Source organism: Mustela putorius, unplaced genomic scaffold (assembly GCF_011764305.1).
Source record: "Mustela putorius furo isolate JIRA1106 unplaced genomic scaffold, ASM1176430v1.1 tig00003858_pilon_pilon_pilon, whole genome shotgun sequence".
Classification (NCBI taxonomy): domain Eukaryota; kingdom Metazoa; phylum Chordata; class Mammalia; order Carnivora; family Mustelidae; genus Mustela; species Mustela putorius.
The window spans coordinates 33,006,185-33,033,202 of record NW_025422010.1 but is presented as its reverse complement, the minus strand read 5'-3'; positions in this window follow the sequence as shown (position 1 = coordinate 33,033,202).

Here is a 27,018-nt window from a genome sequence, read left to right as displayed (position 1 = left end):
TAGCTTTGGAGACAGACAGCCGTTGTTTAAATCTCCACTCTCCTCTTTGCGGTTTATCATCTATGTAACCTTGGACATATCTATTCTATCCTTTGGGTTTCTGTATACTTATCTGTTACAGGGTTGCCATGTTTATTAAATGCTGTAGTATACAGAAAGTTTAACACAGTGCCTCAAATAGAGTAACCACTCAACAAATGTTAGTTGCTATTCTCATTATTAGTGTTATTAGTATTATTACTTCTGTCGGACACTTGCCATTACATTTTTCGTCTTTGAAGGACCTTATGTCCAATCCTCCTCAGTGTGACTTGGAAGAATCCTGATCATTTAAGAAGCTTGTAGTGGTGCCAGTGACTTTGCCAGACACTGAATTACCATTTGCCTCTGGCCAATGAAGAACCGAGGAGAGGTCTACAGGGGAATTTCTTCGCAAGCTTCTTTTACTCCTACAAAGCAACATGAAAGATCGTCCCTCTTTTCTTACATCTTGTATTCCTGCATATGACACTTGGGACAGAGATAACCATGTGGAACAAATGAAGGACACTGGGCAAAGTAAAAAGCAACATACAGCGAAAGAAACATGTAAAAGATAGAAGCAACCTTCTTCATATGTTAACATGGAGCCAATGAATTAACCTATTAATGGAGCCGAGTACTTGCTGTTATTGAGAAACTTAAAATTTTCTTTATTTTAAATGATAATTTAAAGCATATTTTCTGCTGCCTGCACCCTCAAGCATCCAAAATGATGCATTACTAAATAAAGTTATGTTTTTCTCCTGGACCCATTTCTTCCACATATAAACACACATGCACAGACAGACATATATAAAGACATAAACATGCGAGCGTGCATACACGACACAGACACACACACACATGAAAGAATAAGGCTGACATATAGGAAGGCCAGTCCAATGTCTGACACTACTGAATGGTCAGCCTATTAAAAATTCACTTTATTTTATTTGGCTGTGATTGACTAAGAGACTGCTATGGTAAATGATCATGGTTTGTACAAAGATGAATCAAACAGTCTTTTCTCTCAGCTGACTTATAATCAAACACAGAGAAAAAGTACATAAACAAATATCATCCATGGCTGGATATAGTACCTTTCTGAGAAAAGGTGTAAGGTTGAGAAAGGGGATAGCACAAGAGGAACGTCATGACCTTGGACAGTAGAAGGATCTATTTGTATTACAAATAATATGCATTCGTGTTCTGTGTATTTGGCATTATAATTAGTACTTTAGTCTGATAGAAATGGTGCCTCTTCTTAGGGATGATCACCAACATCGAATTCTTATTTTCCCTCTGATGTTCATCTTTTTTCCTCAGCCCATTTATTATATATTAAATCCAGAACAGACACACTGGCCCTTACCTCCAGACATTCTTCCTGGATCTAAAGTTTATGGTGTGGACTGAGTTTTAAGATTCAAAACCTCTTATTTCCACTTTGAATTTTGAAAATCATCTTTTTAAACTAAAAAGCTGAGAGTCAACTTTTTGTCCTTCATTGTTCTACTGTGAGTTCCCATTCCCGAGACAGAAAACATACATGATCCTGGGCACTACAAGAAAGGTAAGAGGGGTAAGGAAATTTTATGAGGAAAAAAAGAATTTCATGGAATAAAAAACACATAGAAGGATGCAAAATACCACATCTTTCTGCAGAGGGAAAAGGCCCAGAAGAATATGAGCAACAGAGGGGACATGTCCTGGAGGAACTATGCTGAGCAGATTTTTAAAATAAAGACTGGTTTAAAAGAAGACAAGAGCGTATGCTTGGAAGAATGGGTAAAGAAATAAGATAAATTTCCTATGACTCCCTGGGAAGACTTAGTGGTGTACAGGCTCATTTGGGGCAACTTCTTTGAAAATAGATTCTGAGTAATATAGAAACTCGCTACCCCTTAATTTTATGCAACAATACATCCAGGTAAAATTACCGAGACATCAATATGGCAGGGACTGGCCTAGATTCTTCTACAAACACAAAGATTCAGTGACATAGATCATCCCAAAGCCCTAAGCAGAATGCCCTAATTGAATCAAGTTGAGTGATAGGGAATGAGTGACAGGACTGAAATAGTATAGAGAAATCTAAGAAAGAGGATTCAAGGCTGAGGGACTTTGATTTCACCCAGTAACTGATCTGTCCACTAATGCATCTACAGGTATGCATCATCTTTGTCAGATCCATCTTGTCTGTTGTCTAAGCCAACTTTTTCATGATTTTTGCATGCAGTTGTTTTTCCCTCAGCTTTCTTCACTTCACGATAGAGACTCCCTAAGAATATGTTCCAGTTCTCTCTCCCAGGCTGCCACAGCTCTTTAAGCAGACATTTGAAGAACTGTCAGAATCAAGGGACAGAGAGCCGAAAGAGCAGACAAGGGAAGCAGAAGGCAGTGCAAAAAAATGGGAAGTGCTGCGGTAGCTGGCCATTGTGCCAATTTCATGCTTTCACACCTTTGAATGAGTGTTCAAAGTGTTTCATTTTGGAAGACTCAGACAGTGGAGCACTGATTGCAATGGCTTCAGGCATTTCAGGGCACAGCTGGCCACTCGGCCACCCCTGTGTCCATGGCAGTTTTCTAAAAATAAGGGAAATAAAATATAGGTTATTTTCAGCTCTGATGGGTGAACCTCACTGTGAACAACTGCAGGATCAGTGTTGTTTTGTTTTCTTTCTTTTTTTTTTCCTTTTCTTTCATTTTCTTTTTTCAAACATAGCCCAAGCCACATCAGCTTTGAGCAATATGATTCTTCTTTCCCATAGTGTTGAAGAAACAGCAAGAAAGAAAGATGCCATTTTAGATAAATAATAACAAATTTGGAGCCTGAGTTATTGCAACAGTTGAGCTAGTCCCAAATTCTGTCTTAAAGAAAGAGAAAGGAAAAAAAATCTGGGGGGGAGGGGCAGACAAATGTGAGAAACTAGCTGTTGATATGTTACACTTAACTTAAAAACAGAAACAAATCAAAAAACCCTTTTAAGTGAGTTGTTTTATATAACACTATTGCTTATTCAGTGTAGCTAGTTTTAATTAAGCCCATTTAAATATTAAGTCATACAACCTTTTATAATAATGAATGTAGTAAATAATGTCCCCAAACTCTGTTTTGATATTTCTCCATTTGAGAGCTAGATGTCCAAAAACCTGAGTTTAAGATCTAGTTCTGCTGCTTATTAGTGTGTGGCAGGTACACTTGGCAAGTCACTTAATTTCTACATCACTTCAAATTCTGCATTAAATTGAGAATTAATTTTTTTTCTTTTAGAATTAGTTAAAACTTGAATAATTTTAGAGGTTATTTAATTAATTTTATTTACAAATGAGAAAATTACTGGCTCACATAGTTGATTAGTAGATTTTTTTAAAAAGATTTATTTCTTTATTTGACAGAGAGAGAGAGTGAGTAGGTTCAAGTGGGGGAAGGGGCATGGGGAGAGACTCTTTCAATTAGACTCCATGTGGAGCATGGATGTAGAAGGCAGGGCTCTATCTCAGGACCCTGAGATCATGACCTGAGCCCAAACCAAAGAACCTGATGCTTAACTGACTGAGCCAACCAGGTGTCCCAGTTAGCAGAATATTTTTAATAAGCTCCCAGCTGTGCTAACTACTAACATGTGTGTTATCACATTACTGCTCTCATCGTTTTTGCTTCATGGAAGTCTTCCGTTCCTATAAATCTCGTCGACTCATCCCAACCCCAGCCACCAATATCACAACGCTTCTAATATGCTTTCCCAAAATTTACCACCTTTTCAGAACTCCCTCATATATCTCAGTAACATTTTCCTAGTTTCATGAACAAACTAAGGGCATCTTCATCCCTGCGGCCTTCCCGGACTGCCCTTGCAAACATGATCTCTTGTTCTTTGGAACTGAGTAGCACCTAACAGCTCTATCACTTAAGTCCTCCATCTACAAAGTCAATGAATAATACATACAGCTTAGGCATGACAGAGGAGCCTGACTCATACCTACTTTGTGTCCTCAGCAACTAGAACTGTGTCTTTGGTCACAGTTTCCTTATATGCAAAAAGGGAATAACAATATTACCTATTTCATAGAACATCTATGGAGATTTAATTTTATACATACATATCAACCTAAAGCACTGTTTGACATATAGTAAGCTCCCTATTAGTCTTACTGTACTTACTATATTATTTGTTGTTGATGATGATAAGGATGATAATGATGATGCTTAGGAAAGTGAAAAATTTTCTTCTGAAGATTTGCTGACTGAATCCCTGAACTCCATTCCTAATAGGGACATGTTAGAAAGTAAAGAAATAATTAGGCTAAGGGCTTCTTCATCCTTGTATAAGGAGAATTCCATTTCTTAAGTCCCTCAATACTTGAGATTGCCTGAATTTCTTAGAGCCAAATTGAAAATACAATAGGATGTACACTCTGGAGCAGTTAAGATTTCACGGCTTTGCTTTAGGGTTCTGATTTCTTATACCTTTCATAGATATATCATAGATATATATTTTATACCTGGTTCATAGATGATAAGAGCTGAAGATCAGGTGACATTTTAGGACTTTTAAGAAAGTACTTGATCCTTATAAATTTTAAAGACTTCTATATGCATAGATACAGTGAGGTGGTGGGGGGAGGTAGAATTCAGGCTTCCTTTTCCATCAGACATCGGTACCAGAAATATCTTTTCTTATATCTAGAGTTGCTGGAAACTTTATATACTAAATTAGGAGCACAACTCATGTATCATGTTATCATGAGGGCACTCACTCATGAGAGGCACCATAAAAGGTATTCTTAATTGAGAGCTCAAGATATTAAGAGTTCTGTCAAAGCTCTACTGCTGAGTATTGGGCAAATTATTTCTTCTTGAGTCAGTTTCCTCATCACCAATCATTTGGAGTCAAGCTTGACTTAGTTTCTTTTAAGTTTAAAATTCTGGAAAATGGTATCTTTGAATGAAATTTAACAGACTAGCTTCAGACCAAACTTGGGCAAATTTTGTGCTGCTTAATGCCAAAGATACTTCCAATAATGGACCAATGTTTTGTAGCACCAACCCCATAGTTAGAATTATAAGTTTTGTGATATGTTTTTACAGAAAAAAAAAAAAAAAGAGGAAGGATACATCATCTTACTGCCCTCATTCTAATCGCTAGAGTGTGACAAAGCAATCTTTTGTGCCTAGCACAAGTTAAACAATTAACTCATCCACATAATGTGACTGAGAATGTGCAGGGTCCCTAAAAATTATTGATCATGCATAACACTGAAAGAAAAAAGAAAGCCTTTTCCGATAGGGTATCTTATTTGACAGCTAAGACCTAAATATATGAAAGTATACATAGTCCTTAACTCCCTTCTCTTTCTTTATATTGGAGGTAGATCTTATAGACCTACATTGTCGGTTTAGAACACTGGTGTAGAATAGTGTAACGTTTTTTGTATCATATTGTAGTGTGCTCATTTGAAGAACTATTCTTTTGGTTCATGATTAACATATATTTGCATTCTTTAGAAATAGCCATTGATCTCTTTACAGGTATTTATATCTATAGCCCTGTATCTATAACCTTTTTGGGAAAAATAATACCACTTTGTAGTTATGAGTTTATACATACTACCTTTCCAATATACTATATGAAATTTAAGGATAAGAAATATTTCTTTCATATGCATGCTCTCCAAGATCTACTACAATATCTGATACTTAAGGTAACCATCTGTCCCGATTAGCCTAAGATAGCTCTGTTTGATGCCCATGGTCCTAGAATAATTTTAACTAGCACACCTTTCACAAATAAAAGAGTTCTCATTAGATGATAAATTATTTGGTCAACCTACTTATACATATAGGTTTCCCATAAGTACTTGTAAATGACGAATCCCCTGAATAAGAGCTCCTCCTTTGTTTGAGTTTCATGTCTATAACCCATTTTTGTCATGGAACTCCAGAGAGCAGAGGGCAAGTCATATGGAAAACCAGGAGAATTACTGAAAAAATTATAAAAATGTATAGCTTGCTATGAGTTTAGAAGCCATTTAATCTTCTATTCAAAGCAGGTATTCTGATCAGAATCCCTCAAAATGGCTATGTATCTTTAGTTTATGAATTTATTATATCTCTATGTGTTTGGCAGGCTTTTTCTTAAGCACTAAAATGCAGCAGTGACTAGAACAGATGTGTTACTTGCATTCATGATGCACAGCACTACATGGAGGAGACAGACAATACACAAAAACATCAAACACATAAGCATATGATAGAATTATGGTATTAAGGAAGTGTAAAGTTTCAATGAGATCAAATACCAAGGTCCCAGTGTAGATGGAAGTGACAAGGGGTCAAGGTAGGCCTCTTCAGAAAAGTAGCTTTGATGTTTGGACTTGGATGATAAATAGCACAAAGTCTGCAAAGAATGTGGAGGAAGAGTGTTCATGGATGAAAAAGTAGCATATAGCGAAGTTCTGAAGTAGAAAAGAACTTTGAGATTTTTAGGAAACTGAAGGATGCCTAACAAAACATGATGGCAGCTAGTGTTGGAGATGAGGGTTGGTACAAACTGACACTGAAGTGGGAGGATGAGGCCAAATCATGTGTATCTGGAACCACAACTAATTCTTGTAGCAGTCCATTCTCTAATTTTGCCTCAATCTTGATCAAATTAATAGGCAGTAGGAACTACTGCCAGAGGAACAATACCCATATTTACAGTCCACAGCCTTTTTCCACCTTTAATGTTTCCTTAACCTTAAACATTCATTCACTCAAGGGGTGTGGAGTGGGGGCAGGGTCATGGGGGTAGAAGAGGAGAGTGAAAAGGAAGGCCAGATTCATTCTTCCAAAGAAAACCATTCCAATCACTGGGACTATCTACTCATCCCTTGTTTTTCTTACTTTTTTTTTTAATTAAAAAGGGCATTTACATGCTAATTGGATCTTTATTCCTTGAAAGTCCCTCTGCTCTTGTAAACTCTTCCTCTTCTGAAGCATTTAATCCCCAGCTTGAAACATCACTGTTGATTGCAATGGAAAGACTGTGATGTCACAAATGGGGGATTATGACTTCACAGGAGAAAAAAGAGAGCAAGACAGACAGTTTCAAGAGACCTAGATCTTTTATTTATAAGAATGTCTCTATTAATCAAAAGGTGACAGAAATACCAAACATATAGAAAATGACAGCAGAATCGTAGCTAAATAAAATGTTCTTCAAAATTATCCTGGCAATGTCACTTTCTCTTTAGACAATTCCTGAGAAATGCTATTGCAGAAGATAGGTTTGAGATTCCAAATCTCCCTATACTCAGCACTTGAGAAATACTTAGCCCTGGGGTAATTGAAAGTATAATCAGGCCACAGAGCAAGCTCTGCCACATTTTCTCTATGATATAGAGCATAATGCTACCCATGGCCCCTTCATGCTGCTCTTTAGTTGGGTCCCTGGAAGAGAGCTCACCTCCACTGCATTTCACCAGTGAAACCTTTTGGTTAAGAAGTGTATTTTGGGAGAGGCAGGGTGGCAGGTGGTTAAGTACAAACTCAATTTCCTTAGTAGATACAGGCATTCAAATAATATTTTTTCTCTTTGAGTGAGATTGGATAGTTGTAACTTTCAAAGAAATTGTCTATTCCATCTAGATTATTAAATTTATGAATATAGAATTGTTCATAATATTCTCTTACTATCCTTTAATAACTGTAGGATCAGAAATGATGTTTCTATTTTCATCCCTGATATTGGTAATATGTGTCTTCTCTATTTTTTTAATGATCATAGTGGCTAAAGATTAATCACTTTTATTTTTCTTTTCAAATGAATGGCTTTTTGTCTTTATTGGTTATCCCTATTGTATCTCCATTTACAGTTTCAGTTATTTCTACTCTTATCATAGTATATAATTCTTCCTGCTTGCTTTAGGTTTAATTTGCTATTCCTTCTTTAGTTTCTTAATGTGGTAGCTTAGATTACTGACTTCAGAACTTTCTTTTTTTCTAGCATACACACTTAAAACCAGAAGATTCCTATTAAATGAATTCTGATGTCCTGTATTTTAGTTTTTCTTTAATGCAAAAGATTAATTTTCCCCTTGATATTTCCTCTTTTGCTATGGTTATTTAGTACTGTGTTATTTAATTTACAAATATTTGGAGATTTTTTATAGATTTATTTCTAATTTTTTTTAAAGAGTTTATTTATTTATTTGTCAGAGAGAGAGCGAGCGAGAGCGAGCACAGGCAGACAGAGTGGCAGGCAGAGTCAGAGGGAGAAGCAGGCTCCCTGCAGAGCAAGGAGCCCGATGTGGGACTCAATCCCAGGATGCTGGGACCATGACCTGAGCTGAAGGCAGCTGCTTAACCAACTGAGCCACCCAGGCGTCCCTATTTCTGATTTCTAATTTAAGTATGCCATGATGTGAGAAAATACTTGCATTATTTCTGTTTTTAAAATTTTCTTAAGTCTATCTTAGCAGATGCCCCATGGCCATTTGAGAAGAGTTGTTGTTGCTCGAGAGTTCCACAAGGTCAAGTTGGCTAATAGTGTGTTTAGGTAATAAATATATTTTCTAATTTTTCTGCCTACTGTTCTATCAATTATGGAGAAGGTAAGGCTGAAGCTTTCTGTAAAATTTGGATCCGGTTTATTCCTCCTTTCAGATCTATCTGGTTTTAAATTGAGGTATAGTTGACATACAATGTTACATTAGTTGACACTGAATATTATATTAGTTATGACAACAGTCACTCAAAATTTATATAAATTACAAAATGCTCACCATGACAAATGTAGTTGCCATATAAAGTTATTGATATATTATTGACTAGAAACTCTATGCTGTATTTTTCACTCTATGAGTTGTTTGTTTTATAATTGGAAATTTGTACCTCTTAATCCCTTTCACCTATCTCATCCATGTCTACACCCTCCTCCCTTCTGGCAACCACCAATTAGTTTTCTGTCCTTATGAGTCTGTTTCTGTTTTTTGTTTGGTTGTTCATACGTTTTGTCTTTTAGATTTCACATATAAGTGAAATCATATGGTATTTGTCTTTCTCTGTCTGACTTACGTTACTTAGCATGATACCCTCTAGGTCTTTCCATGTTGTTGTAAATTATAAGATTTCATCCTTTCTTGCCATTGAATAACATTCCAATCTTCCTTTCCATCTGTTTATCCATTTGTCTATTAATGGGCACTTAGGTTACATTACTTTCATATCTAGGTTATTTTAAATAATGCTGCAATAAACATAGGGTACATATTCATATGTTTTTTCAAATTAGTGTTTTCATTGTCTTCAGGTTAATACCCAAAGATGGAATTACTGGATTATATGGCATTTCTATTTTTGAAACAGACTGCTGTATACACAGAATGTTCTATATGAACCTCATAACCACAAACCAAAACCATATAATGCTTATAGAAGACATTAGAAGAAATGAGTCCAAGCATAACACTAAAGAAAAACATTGAACCACAAGAGAGTTCAGGAAATGACAGAGAAGAACTATAACATAACCATAAAGCAATTAACAAAATGGCAATAAGTACACACTTATCAATAATTACTTTAAATGTTCCAATCAAAAGACACAGAGTAACTGAATGCATAAAAAAAAATTAAAGCAACACAATACAAAACAAAAAAACTAACACTCATCTATATGTTGCCTACAAGAGACTCACTTCAGACCCAAAGAAAGTGAAGGGGTGAAAAAAAGATATTCCAGGTAAATGCAAGTGGAAAAAAAACCTGGGTTAGCTATACTTACATAAGACAAAAAAGAATTTACAATAAAGACTCTAATAAGAGAAAAAATGGGCATTAGAGAATGATAAAGGGGATATAACAATTATAACAATTATATAGGATATAACCCAACAAGAGGATATAACAATTATAAATACCTATGCACATAACATAGAAATACCTAAATATATAAAGCAAATATAATCAGACATAAAGGGAAAAACTGACAGTAATCAAATAATAGTAGGGGACTTTAACATCTCATTTACATTAGTGAATAGATCACTCATACAGAAAATCAGTAAGACAACTGTGGGTTTACCGTACATACTTTTCAGATACTGTTGTTTGGTTCATAGACATTTAGGTTTGTTATGCTTTCTTGAAGAATATATCCCGTTATAATTATAATTATGTAAGTCCTATTCTATCTCTAAAAATAGTCTTCCTATTCTGAAGTCTGATTTCTCAGAAAAAATACTCCTATAGTATTAAGAATAAGAAATTAAGAATAAGAAAAATATGTTTTTTTAAAATTTTACTTTCACTATTCTTTCTTTGATGCTCTTCCTTCCTTTATTTAGATTTGAGTTTCTAACCTATATTATCTTCGTTTGTTCTAAAGAGATTCTTTAAGCATTTCTTTTAACCCAGGTCTACTGGCAAAAAACAAACAAACAAACAAACAAACAAACAAAAACAAACCAAAAGCCTCAATATTATCTGTGAGTTTTTTTTTTTTCTCTTTCCTTTTTGAAGGATAATTTTACATGTATCTTAGGTTGATGGACTTTTTTTCTCAACCTTTAAATATTTCACTCCACCCTCTTTTTGTTTGGATGTTTTCAAAGGAGTTGGATGTAATTCTTATTTTTGTTTCTCAATAGGTCAAGGTATTTCTTCTTTCTAGCTTCTTTCAGAATATCTTTCTTAACCTTTGATTTTCTTTATCTTTGTAGCTTGAAAATTATATTCCTAGCCATACATTTTGGATTTATTTTGTTTTGTTTTTGGCATTAATCTTGCTTGGTGTTCTATGAAGTTCCTAGATCTGTGATTTGGTGTCTGACGTTAGTTTGGGGGAAATTCTCAGCCATTGTTGTTTCAAATATTTCTTCCTTTTCTTTTTCTCTTTCTTCTCCTTCTGAATATTCCCATTACATGATATTACACCTTCTCTACTAGTCCCACAGTTGTTGGGTATTCTCTTCTACTTTTTTCATTTTCGTCTTCTTTGCTTTTCAGCTTTCAAGAATTCTTTTGATGTATCTTTTAGCTAGGAGATTCTTTACCCAACTGTGCCCAGTTTATTAATAAGTCCATTAAAATCATTCTTGATTTCTGTAAGTGTTTTTATACCAAGGACTTCTTCCCGGCTCTTTCTTTGGATTTCAACCTCTCTGCTTACCCATCCAGTCTTGCATATTCTTTACTTTATCATTTAGAACTCTGAGCATATTAATAATAGTTGTTCTAAATTCCCAGTCTGATAATTTCAACATCAGTGCCTCATCTGGTTCTGATTCTTGCGTTGTCTCATCAAATTGTGATGTTCTTGTTTCCCTTTTGGTATGTCTTACAATTTTTTCTTGATAGTTGGACATGATGTACCAGTTTAAAAAAAAAAAAAGGAAGTAAGAAACTACTGTAAACAGACTTTTAGTAATGTATTGGTGAAGTGTGGGAGGAAGGGAAGCATTTTGTGATTCTATGATTAGGTCTTAGACATTTAGCAAACCTATGCCTCCGTACTATGAACATTACAAATGTTCTCAGTTTTCTCTTCCCTTAGGTAGGACAAGATGGCTAGAGTGGACTAAAGTTGTGTATTTCCATTTTCCCATATGGTATGCTATTGTTGACTTGAGATAGCTATCTCTTTTCCTCCAGACAGTTAGGATCTGATAATACCCTAGGAGCTTAGTCTATGGTTAACTAGTTTTTCCTGATTGTAGACTTTGTTAGCAATATTAGCGTATTTCAGAATGATTCCTTTTCTCCTTCCCCTGCTGGAGCAATGATATTTTTCTTCAGTGTTTACTATAGGAATGTGGTCAAGCTCCTAGAGGTAAATCTCACAATATTATGCCCCCCCCCATAACTGTGGATTCCCCCTGGAATTTTTACTTCTCAGACTTGTCCACACAAAGCCTCCAGGAATTCTCCAATTACAGTTAATATTTCCCTACTTGGCACTGGTACCTATGGTCATTTCCACTCCTGAGTCTGCTCTGGTAAGTTATGATTCCAGTATTTACCTCTATGTCTCTCCACCTTAAGAGGCAAGTTTTCCCTGTGTCCTTCCCTATCTTAAAGATTCAAGAAAAGTTGTCATTTTTTTCAGTCTGTTCAGCTTTTTGTTATTAGGATGGTGACTTTCACGTTCTTTACATGTGAAACTGAAAACCACACTTGTCCTACTATGGTTTAACTATTGCTTTCATGATACACTGTTTTCCGTCATTTTTCTTTTAGATTATCTACTTCTTTGTGTTTAAGATGCCTTTTTGTAGAAAATAAATTGTTCCTGCCTTGGTTATTGGGAGATTTTTCAATTGGCCCTTTGATATAATCTTACTTTTTGTTTTTGTTTGTTTGTTTGTTTTTGGTTTTGGCACTAAAAGATGCTCCAGGCTCATCTTGCACGTCTCCTACCCAAGTACTCCAATTAGCCATCTCTTAAAGGAATTTCAGTTCCTTTAACTGAAGAATAGTATTGAAAACCAAGGTCTGGATGGTAGGTGTGCATACTATTACTGGAGTGTTTTGGCCCTGGGTCCTCTTAGCTGACATAGTAAGGAAACATATGCATGCATATATACATGTATCTATAAATATTTGAATATGAATCCATCTGTATCTTTAGTAAGTAAAATATTGGTTCATACTGTTGTCTATGTTTCTAATCCATCACCAGATGAGTCAGTCTAGCATTAGGTCCTTGCTTATCTACATCTTTCCATTGTAATGATAAGAAAACACAATTCTGTCATCTGTCATCCATTTATTTAATTGTTCCATTCCAGTATACATGCATAGTGGTTTTAGATTTGCTAACTCATACCTCTGAAAGGAAAAAAAATAACCAGAAAATCATGGTTATGAATAGTTTCTTTTGCATTTACTCTTACAGATTCTACTCATTTCTAAAGTTACTTGGGTTAGCACCTAAAAAGTAGAACCCACTATCTTCAATGACATTGTTTCATAATTTTGTAAGTTATTTTAAAAGATTATTGGGGTTCCTGGGTGGCTCAGTTGGTTAAGTGACTGCCTTCGGCTTGGGTCATGACCTTAGGGTCCTGAGACTGAGTCTCACATCAGACTCCACACTCAGCAAGGAGTCTGCTTCTCTCTCTGAACCTCTCCTTCTCATGCTCTCTCTCTCTTTCATCCTGTCTCTCTCAAATAAATAAAATCTTAAAAAAAAAACCTCTAAAAGATTATTAAAATACAGACATTTCCCTGTATTCCTATTTTGCTACGAGTGTGTTTCTTTTATAATGAATGTGTGTTAGCATCTGGCCAAATGTTTTTTCTGTGTTAACTGATATGATATTACTTTTCTTTCATTAGCTGGTTGTAATAAATTCCAGTCACTGATTTTTAAATGCTGAACCAGTCTTGCATACTTGGTTGTGGTATATAATTATTTTTATACATTGTCTAATTTTATTCGAATATTATTTTTACTAGGTATGGAATTCTGGGTTGACATTTACTTTTACCACTTTAGAGACATCACTGCATCTCCTCTGTTTGTAGATTTTCTTACATCAACTCTGCTACACTTATTATCCTTTTTCTTCTGTAATTTATGTATCTCTCCCACCTTTCAGGCTGTCTTTTTGTCTTGCTTTTCAGTAGTTTAAATGAGATAGGTGTTAGTATGGGTTTTTTACTAGTTATCCCTATTGATATTCTCTAAATTTTCTTAAAACTATGGTTAGTGTGTGTTGTTAGTTTTGGAAAATTCTGTGCCATTATTTCCTCAATTTTCTTATTTTTCTCTTACCCTTTCCTAATTACATGTGCATATGGCAGACTGTATAATGCCTGGAAATTCCCTTTAATATTTTATTTATTTATTTTAAAGAGAGAGAGAGAGAGAGAGAGAAAGGAGAGAGGGAAGGGGAGGGGAAAAGAGAAAATCGCAAGCAGACTCTCCGCTGAGCTCAGAGCCCAACGTGGGCCTAGGTCTTACAAACCTGAGATCATGATCCTGAGACCTGAGCTGAAACCACAAGTTGGGATGCTTAACCAACTAGGCCACCTAGGCAACCTTTAGAGATTCTATTCTTTTTGTTTGTATCTTAAATAGGGATTTCTTTTCATGATCTCTCATTCTTTTCTCAAAATGTGTCAAATCTACTGATGGTCCCACTGAAGAAATTACTTATTCATCTTATTGTGAATTTTTTTTTCTAACATTTATATTTGATGTATTCTTAGATTTCATCTCCCTGCTAAAATTACCTATTTGATTTCACATGTTATCTAACTTTCCTTCGAAATTTATAATAATAATTAAAAACTTAATAAGTTTCCTGGCTGATAGTACCAGTATCTTGTCATATCTGAGCCTTGTTCTAATGTTTACTTTATCTCTTCAGGTGTGGGTTTTGTTTTGTTTGTTTTTGGGGTTTTTTTGCCCTTTTATGTACTTCATAATTTTTTATTCAAGGCTGGACATGTTGTATAGGATGATAAATACTGAAGTAAATAGTTTCATGCTGGCAGTAGAGCACATCTTTCCTTCTGTGTGGGGTTGTGTTAATCTGGTCAGGTTTGGGCTGCATTTGAAATTTGCATTGTTATGGTTACTCTCAGTGTACCAAAGTCTTCAAATTTCTCCAGTGATATTTTATTTTTGTTTCTCTGCCTGATTTGGGTTCTTTCCTTTACACTGCTCCCTGGAGAGAGTCTGCATTTTCCATTTCTCCAGCAATATTACACTGTTATTTTTAAACTAATGCTTAGCATGGTTATGGAAGATGTGAGAGGAAACAAAATTTTTCATCTTAGGCAGATATTGTGAAGCTGTTCTTGGGAATGTAGTCTTCACAAATGTGCCTTCCCCTGTTTCAGATATAATGATGAACATAGCATTCATTCTACCTTACCAGCAAAGTTCAAGACTTAATTGTCCTATCTCTGCCCCACCTTACCCAGGGTACAATGTGTTTCCTTACAGTACCCCCTCCATGGGGTACCCTGCCCACTGTAGGATAAGGCATTCTTTTTATTCTTACTTATAATACAGGAGATGAAGCTGAAAGGATTTTCACTGGTTGCCTGCATTCCTCAACTTTCAAAGTCACCACAAGCTTTCACAAGTGCTCCCAGGCTACAGACTAAAGCTTTTGTTCCTTAGGGCTAACAGGGAAATGAATCTGGGTGTTTTTCCAGTGGGGCCTTCATTCCCATGACTTAACTTCCATTGGGCCCCACCCATGCTCTTAGGTACACATTTTGATCCTATCCACATGCAGACAGGGCTTTCATTCCTTAGGGAAGACAGAGGAAACAGTGTACAAAGATTTTCACATTTAGCCTACACTCCTCTTCCTCAACTGCTACAAACTTCCACCAGTGCCCTCTGGTTACAAGTGTTGATGTCATTCCCTTTCCAAATGAATGTTTTTACTCCTTAGGGGAGTGAGGTAGGATGAATCTTGACAGTTTTGGCAGCAGCTGCTCCTCCTTTTCACCACTGGCATCATGAGGGAGGTTTTTCAGGATTCTCTCAAATCTTTTCTATAGGGACCTGGAAGTGTTCTTAGAGGGAAACACTGCTAGAGTATATGGATCCCCCTACATCTGTGGCCTTCAGTAGTTCCACCCTCTCACAACAGGTTCCACTCTACTTTCAGCTATTCTTTCAAAACTTCTATTTAAATTGATTTGTAGGCCTATATACTGTTAAATGACATCTGACCCAGGTAAACAAACATACAGGTGTTCCTATTCCTTTAGGTGCCTGTTTCTCTTTCTATTTTATGTTAGTTGCTTGTCCTACAACTTTAGTTATGAAGGTTTCAGTAAAAATCACTAATTTAGTGTTTGTCTAGCTTTCTCTTTGTTGTAAAGGTGAGAATGATGTTATTCAAAGCTTTTTATGGCTGTGAGTTAAAACCAGAAGTCCTTGAGAAAGTGCTTTGCCTTTTACTAATTGAAATTAGTTAAAATTGAAATTGAGATTCCTATTGTTCACAAACAAACAACAAAAAAAAAGACTTCAGGTTTATGTATATATGACTATATGCTGAATGTTGATTTCTAAAAGAATAGGTTTGAATGTTTTATCATTCTCCGCATGTCAGTTTTCTTGGACCTGCTCTTTCAAATTCATTGCAGTAGTCTGAGCTCTTGGCTTTGATGAACTTTGACAGATGGACAATGCAATGGGGCAAAGAAAATAAAAGCCAAAAATAGTCCTCATGTTATAAGAATTTAAGGACATTTGAAAAATTAGTTCCAATAGGGGTATTCATCACCCCTCTATCTCTGCTCCCATACCCCGAAAAGGCCTTACAACACAAGAACTACTTCAAAAGAGCTAATAGAAAGATATGCAAATGTGGGGCAAATCTAAAATTAGGAACCAATTTAGGATTGCATCAATTTAAATGTTGATCAGTTACAAACCCAGAATAATGAGATTTTAAGTGTCATTAATTTGACAACAATAGAATAGCAGCAACAATAGTAACTACAACAACAAAAATGTTATTTGGCCTTCTTCCTAAACGTACTCGTTTATCCCAAATCAAATCTTAACCAAAAAGAAATAATTGCTTCCATATCTAAAAATCATGGTATTGCTCAGGTCATGATCTCAGGGTTGTGGAGATCCAGCCCCTGCATTAGACTCTGTGCCAGGAGCACCCTGCTTAGGATTCTCAGTCTCCCTTTCTCTCTGCCTCTCCCCTTCCCAGGTCATGTGTACACACTCTTTCTCAAGTAATAAACGAAATAAATATAAAAAATAAAGACAAAAAAAAGATGTTATCTTTTTTATTGAACCTAAACTAAGTTAAATCTAACTACATTGTGAATCAGTGTGGACAACAATAAAGACGAACCAAATGAGAACAAGCAAAAATCTACTTACTCAAAGCTATAGCCAGGGAGTCTGCCACCACCACCACTATGTTTGGCAGACTCAAAAAGGTAGATGAATGGGACAACTTCACAGTAGAACAAAGTGAAGGCTTCAGGTAATGTTCTGATTGGAGCCTATTGGCACAAAGAAGTTGCAGATGGGCTACCTAGAAGTGGGGCATCCTTTGTGATTAGTTGGGAGGTACATATTTGTGTTCTCTGATTGGTCCTCAACTGGAAGTGGGGACAAAAATTATAGAAACTTTCAGTTATTAACCAAGTCCTGGCCACTCTGGGTCAATTGTGACAAGAGTTATTATTTTTTTTACTTCCTGGATTATTACTGTACTTACAAGTCTGACTTCCTACAAATTCAACTTATAAATAGGTAGTAGCCTGGTTTCTCTGGCTGGTTACTGTAGAAAATGGGTTATTTTCCTGGGCTGGCTACTGCAGAGATTGGGTAAGAATTTTATTTTTACATATGTTCTGATGATTGTTTATATACTCAGTCTTTCAGTGGCAAAGAAATAAGGGCCCCCAAAGTCTAGACTTAACCTGTTTAAAATTACCTACCCCTGGACTTCCTCCCAAACAAGACACAGTCCCAGGCCTCAAAATTAAACTTAAAGCAGAGTCATCCTCATTGAGCCCTTCATCTTTGCTGAGGGACTGGTAGGCAGGGAAAGAAATATTCAGGAGGTCCTGGAAGAGTGAGAGGTTCTGCATACCCATACTAAGTGTTATGCTAGGAAAGCCCTTCACAACTTGGGTTGCAGAATATATTACTTTAATTAGGTATTTTCCTAATTATTTCAATCCTGGATTTTTTAAATTGTAAGTGAATTTGGAGAAGATAAGTGATTTTGCATTCAGACTCTATAAAGATTTTAGCAACCCATCAGCTATTTTCAGCATTTCACAGTTTAACATAAATAAATACTGCCATGAGACTGGACAAGCTAATGAAAATAATGTATACCATCATGGTTCTTAATGTATTAATATTATATATCCGTAATGGAATCATTCTTTGAATATTAGTAAGTTAGATATTTCTTCATAATAAATATGGAATACATGGATTATTTCAAATAAATAGTCTCTAGAGTACACAGGACACACTTGTCACTTTGTAGTAAAATAGCAAAAAACTTCCTGACAAATGAACTTTAGGGTTTCTTCTGATTTCAACAATTTTATGCTTATAGCAGATTCATGGTTCTGATATTTTAAATTTTTTTGACATAAAAAGAATGGTCTTTAGTGAGACTTATTTAACACAATTAGAAGATGAAGCTTTAACTCTAAAGAAGTGTGATCGAGCCAAATGCATAAATTCTAGTTTGAATTTGCAAAATTTGAATTTATAATGAATATAAATTCAAAATATATTTTTTTCCTCACCATAGCAGATATCCTTTCCAATGTCCCTCTCAAAATATATTTCTTAAAGGAAAAGAAACTAGGAGTAGGCAAAATAGCTGAGATACTTTTTAAAAATAATTTTCATTTAGGAAACTAAGGAAAATTTAAGGTTTGTTTTTTGAGTAATAAAATGGTTGCTTTGGAGAGCTCATAAATTGTCAACATCCTGACATTTAAACATACCTCTTAGATTGGATTTTTATTATTAATTTGCTCATTAAACCTTTTGCTATTAGAACATTAAAATGTATCTTTCCAAATCATTGTGATTATAGTGGAGTCCAGAGTAATGATGCTCAAAATACATTTATTTGTTAGTAAGTACATGTATTTCCTATGTATTATGATATATTAATTGGGGTAAAATGTTAAGGAATAATGTGTGTGCTTCCTTCAATCCCATTCAGTATTTGAATAGCATCCCTCTTTCAGGATGACCATTTCTGTAAGGCCATGGTCAAAGAAGATTTGCTTTGCTCCCCTGGAACACAGAAGAGAAAGAAGTTTAAAGAAACCCTTGACAGGAAGATTTTCAAGCTGTTACTCCATTGTTTCCTATGATAGCCCCAAATTAAGTAACAAAAATGCACTAAACACTAGCTTTTGCAAATTGGGAAATGAAGAATACAACGTGCAAATTCCCACTCCCTGCCATTTTAATAAAAAAGTTACAAGCAACTTTTAACATCACAATAAGGAAGAATTCAAGGCCTGAGAGAATTGATTTTGCAAAGATGAGTTCATTTTTTGCTCTGTAAGATCCAATAAAATGTCTTTACAGAATAAAATGACACATTTACAGATAACAACTGCAACATCAAATCATGCACTTTTATTTCATCTCCACACTGATGTTACCAATATATTAACAAAAATTAAAAACCTCAAGAAACAAAATTCCCAAATATGATGGATAAAGGTACTACACAAACTGTGATTACTTTGATTCCATTAGCTCTGAAGATGTTCTTAATGAAACCCATAATTTGGTATATGTAGTAAAGTTCTAGGTACTTTGCACATACGTTTTCAAAATATGGTAATTCAAGGTGATCTTGCCATTGATTTGTTATAGGAAACAAGGAGTTATTAAGTGATATAACTTGTTGGTGTGTATTTTACTCTGTTCATATAAACCAGTGAAGCAAGATCAATTTGTTTCTCGGTTGAATTAGTTTTCTTGTGGGCACCTCAAGCATACATTCAAGAACAGCTTCCAAGAAACAAATTTATTTTCCTGAAATGATGGTCTTTATTGGCAACATCTAGTTCTTTTAATTTTACAGTTGGTTTCCCAGTTATGATCTCTGTTTTCATGAAGCATGAGAAAAATCCTAGAACAGTTAAATGTGCTTACCATATAGTTTATGAATTAGTTGCTTCTTCAAATTGGCAAAAGTCATAGAATAAAACTGCACTCTCAGTAACTCAGTCCTTCTTTTTCTGACTCTCTCTGAATAGCAAAATTATTTATCCTGCATGCATCCCAGCTTGGTTATGGTGGGTATTAAATTGTCATCAGTATATACATACATATGCATATACCTATACACAGAGATGGGTAGAAGGGAGGGGGCAGGGAGAGAAAGAGAAAGAAGCAAATGTAGAGTCGAAGAACCCCAGTTCTGGTCCTACTCTGGCAGGCATTCATGTATTGTGTATCTTACAGATATCACGTAAATCCCCTGAACTTTGGGTGCTCAATCTGTTAACAATAAAAAATCATCAAGTAAACAACCTATTTTGGACCTGTCAACATCCAAAGGTGCTGTGCAGTTTGGGGAACTCAGAGAGATGGAAATAATACTTTTAAAAGCTAGAGTATGCATTGAGCAAATTTTAAGGCAGTATCATTTTTCTCTCTGATATTACACCAACAGACAGCTCTGATGAAACTAAGACACTAGTGAGTTGTATTTGGTCTTTCAAATAAAGGAAAAATATCTCTTTTTGATGCCTTTTGGCTGCATTTGAAGGAAGGAATGCAGGTATACTTTAAATGACTCTTCCAGCTCTGTCCAGAGGGCTTTCTTAGCCCGGGAGGGACTGCCATTAGTTGAGTAAGTGAGAAGTGACATGTTCTGTCTCTCAAAGGGTTTCTTCGTGTCCACTTTGGTAGCTCTCATTACATTGCCTGAATCCATTAAGACAGAAACAAGGTTACCCCACGAAATGTTTTTGTGACTAAAGAGGACATGCAGCTCTTTAATCAGTGACAGAACATCTCCTCTGACAAGACAGAGTGATACAGTGCGCTCTGGTCCCACCTTTGCTGCTGAGAGGGAATATCCCTTACAAGGACGGAAGATATTCTCATTAAATTGCCATTGGTTGATCTATCAATGGGCCAGTGAAAATAATTATTCTGAATAAGTTTAATGTAAATATCTACAGTAAGTGAAACCCCATGTTGTATCATGTAGTTATCTGATCCATGGAAATTCAGCCAATGCCTTGAGGTTATAAGATAACCATCAGCTGGTTTCAGATTTTCCAGGAGTCAGGGTGAACTAGAATATTACCAAGATGGGTAGGATTCTGTCTACTCCCAAAGTAAAAGCTAAAGCTATTGGGAGAGAAGACTGTGATGCCTGCCACCTCCTTTCTTGGTAATGGTCAGAAATGGGATCCAAAGTGATTTTCTAATTAAAGGTCCTATAGGAAAAGTAGCCAGCAATGTGTGGCTGATCTCAATATATTTTTAAAGATTACATATGTGGGTGAATATGTGTCAGTTTGATATGTGACATGGTTAAAGAATTAGAGAAAGGACTAATCAGTAGGAAAACACCCCATTAGCTGGTGGTATTAGATTTTGCACATACACACTAAGTTAAGAGAGGATACGACCTGGGTGAATTTAAAATGAAGTGAAGCTTAAAGTTCCTCTATCCCAACTGGCTTATAGATAGTTAAGAAACATGATGTCCAAATAACTGAAATACCCCAGAGTTGCACCAAAAGTTAATCTGTGAGTCCAAACTCCAGATCTCTGCTCCTTGTTTAAGATTTCTATGAATTTTACAAACCATATCATAACTATTAACAATTTATTTTGAAAATACACCATCAATGTGGCTATGGCTCTTTGTAAGAAATGGCTGACCATTAACTGGCAAAGGCTTCTACTCTGGTGAACCCCCATCTGCAAATATAGAACATCAACATGTCTCTCCTTTTCCCTCTTCTTAAGTTACTTCTCAAGGCCTCAAAGGAATCCTAACTATGTTCCAGATTTGTTCCCCTCTCTCTCTCTGGGGTGGCAGGTGCCTGAGAAGAGTCATGGTTACTAGACACTGGTGCTTTCCTATTGGTGTTCTGTTGGTCTTTGTTGTTATAGTTCTGATATACTCAGCCTAGAATTCTCCCACTGCATCTCAAAGCTGAGAAACCCTCAAGAAGCTTTATTACCTTCTATCACATTTGTGTGCATAGCATCTCACCATCTCCAAGTCCCCAGGCTGGACAATGGAAAGATACTATCACATCCCTTCCAATTTCACTTTTCTACTCCTCTCTTTCAGCCAACAGACAAAATTCTACATGTAAATATGCCATGCAAAGTACAATTCCAAATAGGTCAACCACTCGGAATCTCAGCCATGGTTCAGATGGAGCTCTCTGTAACTCAGTGACAACTCCTGCCTGCCACCACAAGTCACACAGTGTCTTCAACTAATTTTCTCCCTGTCTAGGACACTCACTATACAGCCTGACTCAGTTACCTGACAAAACTTATTTCTACTGGACATTTCTTTTCTCTTTCTCATTGGATCATGAACAAAGAGGACATTTAAAAGTCTTCAATAGACGGAATTAGGATAACTGATATCCACATGAAGAAGAATGAAACTAAATCTTCATCTTACACCAAAATCAACCAAATCAAGCAAAAATAAACTCAAAATGGATTAAAGATGTAAACATAAGAGTTGAAATTATAAAACTCCTAGAGGAAACATAATTGAAAAGCTTCATGACATTGGTTTTGTCATGAATATGACACCAAAAGCACAGGCTACAGAAACACAAATAAACAAGAGGGACTACATTAAACTAAAAAAAGATTCTATACATCAAAGAAAACAATCAACAAAGTGAAAAGGCAACCTATGGAATGGGGGAGAACAATAGCAAAAATAATAATAATAAGGCAAAAGAAAAAAATGAACAAGCAAACAAAAAAAACCCTGATAACCAAATTTAAAAGTGGGCTAAGGACTTGAATAGATAGTTCTAAAAGAAGACATATAAATGACCAACAGGTTTATGACAAAAGGTTCAATGTCAACAATCATCATGAAACTGCACAACAAAATCACAATGAGCTCCCACCTCATACTTCTCGGGATGACTATCATAAGTACACACACACGGCAGTATTGGTAAGAATGTGGAGAAACTGGAATCTTTGCACACTGCTGGGGAGAATGAATGATGGTACAGCCTTGAGGTGCCTGGATGGCTCAGTCTGTTTCGCATCTACTTTCAGCTCAGATCATGATCCCAGCATAATAGGATCAAACTGCACACTGGGCTTCCTGCTTAGTAGGGAGCTGGTTTCTCCTTCTCCCTCTGCTGCTCCCCCTGCTTATGTGCTCTCTGTCAAATAAATAAAATCTTTTTAAAAAAGAAAGGAAAAAATAAAGATGGCAGAGTCTCTATAGAAAACAATATAAAGATCCCTTAGTTTTTTTTTTTTTTTTAAAGAAGAACTACCACATGATCCAGCAATCTCATGTCTAAGTATATACCAGAAGAAATTTAAATGAGAACCTGAAAGCAATATTGGTACTCCTATGTTCATCAAAGCATTGACAATTGCAATGTCAAGCTCTGACAACAACCTAAATGTCTATCATCAGATGAATGGATTAAAAAAAAATGTGGTATATACATACTATGGCATATTACTCAGTCTTAAAAAAATAAGGGAATACTGCAATATGTGGCTATATGGATGAACTATGAGGATTTGTAATAGGTAAAATAAAGCAGACACAGAAAGATAAATACTTTATGATTCCACTTACATGAGGTACCTAATATAGTCAAATTCATAGACTCAAAGAACGAAAATTGAAGGGTTGGAGGGAAGGGGATATGAGTTACTAGTGAACAGTGATAAATTTTCAGCTACACAAAATATATAAACTCTAGAGACCAGCTGTAAATGGTATCTATATTTTAAAATAATGTACATTTGAAATATTATTAGGATGATAGCTCTCATGTTGTATTCTTGATAATAAGGTAAGATTTCTAAAAAAAATAAAATACATGCATATAAAGAAAAGTCTTAGATTTTGAGTTTCTGTGTGCTCTCTACAGATAAATGTTAGTTAAACTGCTTTTCTATGATAGCACCCATTTATTTAGGTTTGTGTTGTAAATGAAGACTAAAAGGTAGCATGGTCTGCCCAATATATATATATATATATATATATATATATATATATATATATATATTTTTTTTTTTTTTTTTTTTTTTTTTTTTTTTTTGCCCAATATATTTTTACCCATAAACCAAATGGAGGCTTTTGCCTAGGACCTATCCCTGTGCTGTCCATTCCTTTTTTTTTTTTTTTTTTTGGTCTTCCAATTAAACTTTGTGTTATGGAAACTTTGTTTTTGTTTTTTTTAATTTTTTTTTAAATTTTTAAACAAACATATAATGTATTATTAGACCCAGGAGTACAGGTCTGTGAATCGCCAGGTTTACACACTTCACAGCACTCACCATATCACATACCCTTCTGTGCTGTCCATTCTTAATCAGTCCTGGACCCTCTGAGTCCTGGTAGATGGACTAGAAAATGCTGGGATTCCCCAACCTACTAAACAACCTTCACTGTTGTTTGTTGTTTATCTGTCAGTAGTGTTCACACTAGTATTTCTGATTGGGTACGATGATGTTTGGCTTTGAGAAAGGACCTTTGCTTGGTGTAGGAGAGAGAAAAATCCAAGGATAACTTATATTTCTGTACAGATTCATTCATGTGACTACCTTGACTCCTTTTCTGATCTGGGCTGTCAACTTTCCACTGAAGAGAAATACACTTGAAATTAACTCTATTCCACTCTCTTATTATTTAAATATTTAAATGTCTTCCAATACACACTGCAGGTTTTTTTTTTTTTAATTGTATATGAGCTCTTCAAAAATGACACCCATAAAATATAGTACTGCTTCCTCAAAATTGTGGTATCTTTGAATGCAGGAGGTTATAAATAAGCTTGTGGTTAAACTTCTGGTTTCAAACTTTCGCCTCTTTATCTCTGTCACTGCAAAAGGCCTATCGGTCTGTCTACTCTTGTGCCTATGATAAAATGCTTATGTGGTTGTAATCAGTCTTGTATTCTCCCCACTTTCCCATCCATTTATTTTTAATTTTCCAGTTTCAGACAACTACTACTTTGGGAGTTGTAATATACCTACCTTTAGTGTATTTCTAGGTTTTCTGGGAATCAGGGTTGAAGCAGCACAGTGCTGAGGTGGTTACTTCCCAGGCCTGCTGGATGACTGTCCCACTTTAATTAGTCAACCCCATAATCCCACACATTTCTGATGTATCTACGGAGCAGATGAATAAAGCTGCTCCTCACCCCTTTATCTTGACAGTGAATGTCCCAATTAGTTTAATCTTTAATCTCTGCCATTCCCATGACTCCTTGATTTTGCTAATTTCTTCTACTTGATCAACATAGTTTATGAACACTCATCTCTTGCAAACTCCTATGGCTGCAAAGTCCCTGTCACTTTCTATATTCAATTTTCTCTTTGTCTTGTTTTAACTCATTTAGTCAGTGTCTAAGATTGCAAGAACAAATAGGAAATAGATGCAATATTTTAAGTTCTGCCTTAACAGTCACTAATTAAAGCATCCATATTTTAAAACAGACCATATATGGCTTATTTCTCTATAAACAGGTCATTATTTTTCAATATTGTACTTTTTCAATAAAAGAAAAAGAGAAAAACACCTAGAGATAGATAATTTACATTTTCTAAGCTACAGAACATCCAAGTATTCTTGGAATATTATAAGAACTATAGCCAATTTCAATTTTTTAAATGAAAATGTACTTCAATAATAAAGCACTTTCTAAGTATCTCATTGTTTTATAGCACATCATAACAATTATCTAAACAAGAAAGTAGGCAAGATTTTATAACTCAAGAAATAGAAGCAGTAACAGGTATCAAATATCTATTGACACTCTGAAAACACAAGCTGGGTCATCTCCTTTTCTTATGAAAACCTTGCATGTTCTATAAAGAAGAGAATAGGAGAACAATAAATATATTTTACTTAATTCCTGGATATATAAATAGTATACATAACACAAGTAGCTTCATTCTCCAAATTTTCCTTCATCCTCCAAATTTTCCTTCATCCTCCAAATTTTCCATAACTGTGAAATATATTTAAAATATATGCTCAATTGAGATAAGAGAAGATTTTACTCATGGGCATGGCATTACCCATGAGTTTTCAAGAAAGAGAATATGATGGGGCACCTGGATGGCTCAGTGGGTTAAAGCCTCTGCCTTCAGCTCAGGTCATGATCCCAGGGTCCTGGGATTGAGTCTGATATCAATATCGGGCTCTCTGCTCAGCAGGGAGCCTGCTTCCTCCTCTCTCTGTGCCTGCCTCTCTGCCTACTTGTGATCTCTGTCAAATAAATAAATAAGATCCCTTAGAAAAAGAAAGAGAATATGACATATTGACTTGGAGATTTTCAAACCAATAGGATAATCCTCACAATAATCTTTACAGCGCACCATTTACCAATTCGTTTACATTTTTCCTCCCTCTCTAGTTGCTTCAAATTAAGAAAAATAATTTTCTTAACAAAGTGAGTAACCTCTCAAACGTCATAACTATATTTTCTCTTTCTCTTAATACCCCAAACTGCTGGGATACTTTTTTTTTAAATCCCAGTTGGAACCATTAAAAAGTCTTTCAAAGTTTCTTATGATAAAGAGCAACTAAAACCATTATTGTTGATAGTAGGAGTGGATAACATACAATTATTTTGGTATACTATTTGACAGTTTCTTATAATAATAGTTGATCCCTGAACAACATGGGTTGGGGTATCAATACCCCTTTGCAGTCTAAAATCTGTGTACAACTTTTGACTTCCCCAAAACTTAACTGCTAACAGCCTATTGTTGACTGTAAGCTTCCAATAACATAAACAGTCAATTAACACATATTTTGTAAGGAATACATATTATATAATGTATTATTACAATAAAGTAAGCTAGAGTAAAGAAAATTTTAGGAAAACCGTAAGGGAAAATACATTTGAAGTACTGTACTGTATTTATCAGAAAAAAAAATCAGTGTACAAGTGGACCTGCAGTTTAAACCCCACATTGTTCAAAGGTCAACTGTACTTGTATCTACTGTATGACTCATCAATTCTACTCCTAGTTATGCATACCAAAAATAGATAAAAAACAATTATGTTCACATGAATAATTATGTCAACATGTTCACAGCAGCTTTATTCACAGTATCACCAGACTGCAAGTAACCCTTATGTCTAATCACAAGAAAGCTTATAAATAAATATAAAAAGTAGTAGTTAATGGAATACTACTTGGGTATAAAAAATGAACAACTGATAAAACAATTACTTAGATTAATCTCAAAAACATGAGAACTAAAATATGCCAAACATAAAAAAGTATAAAGTATATGTTT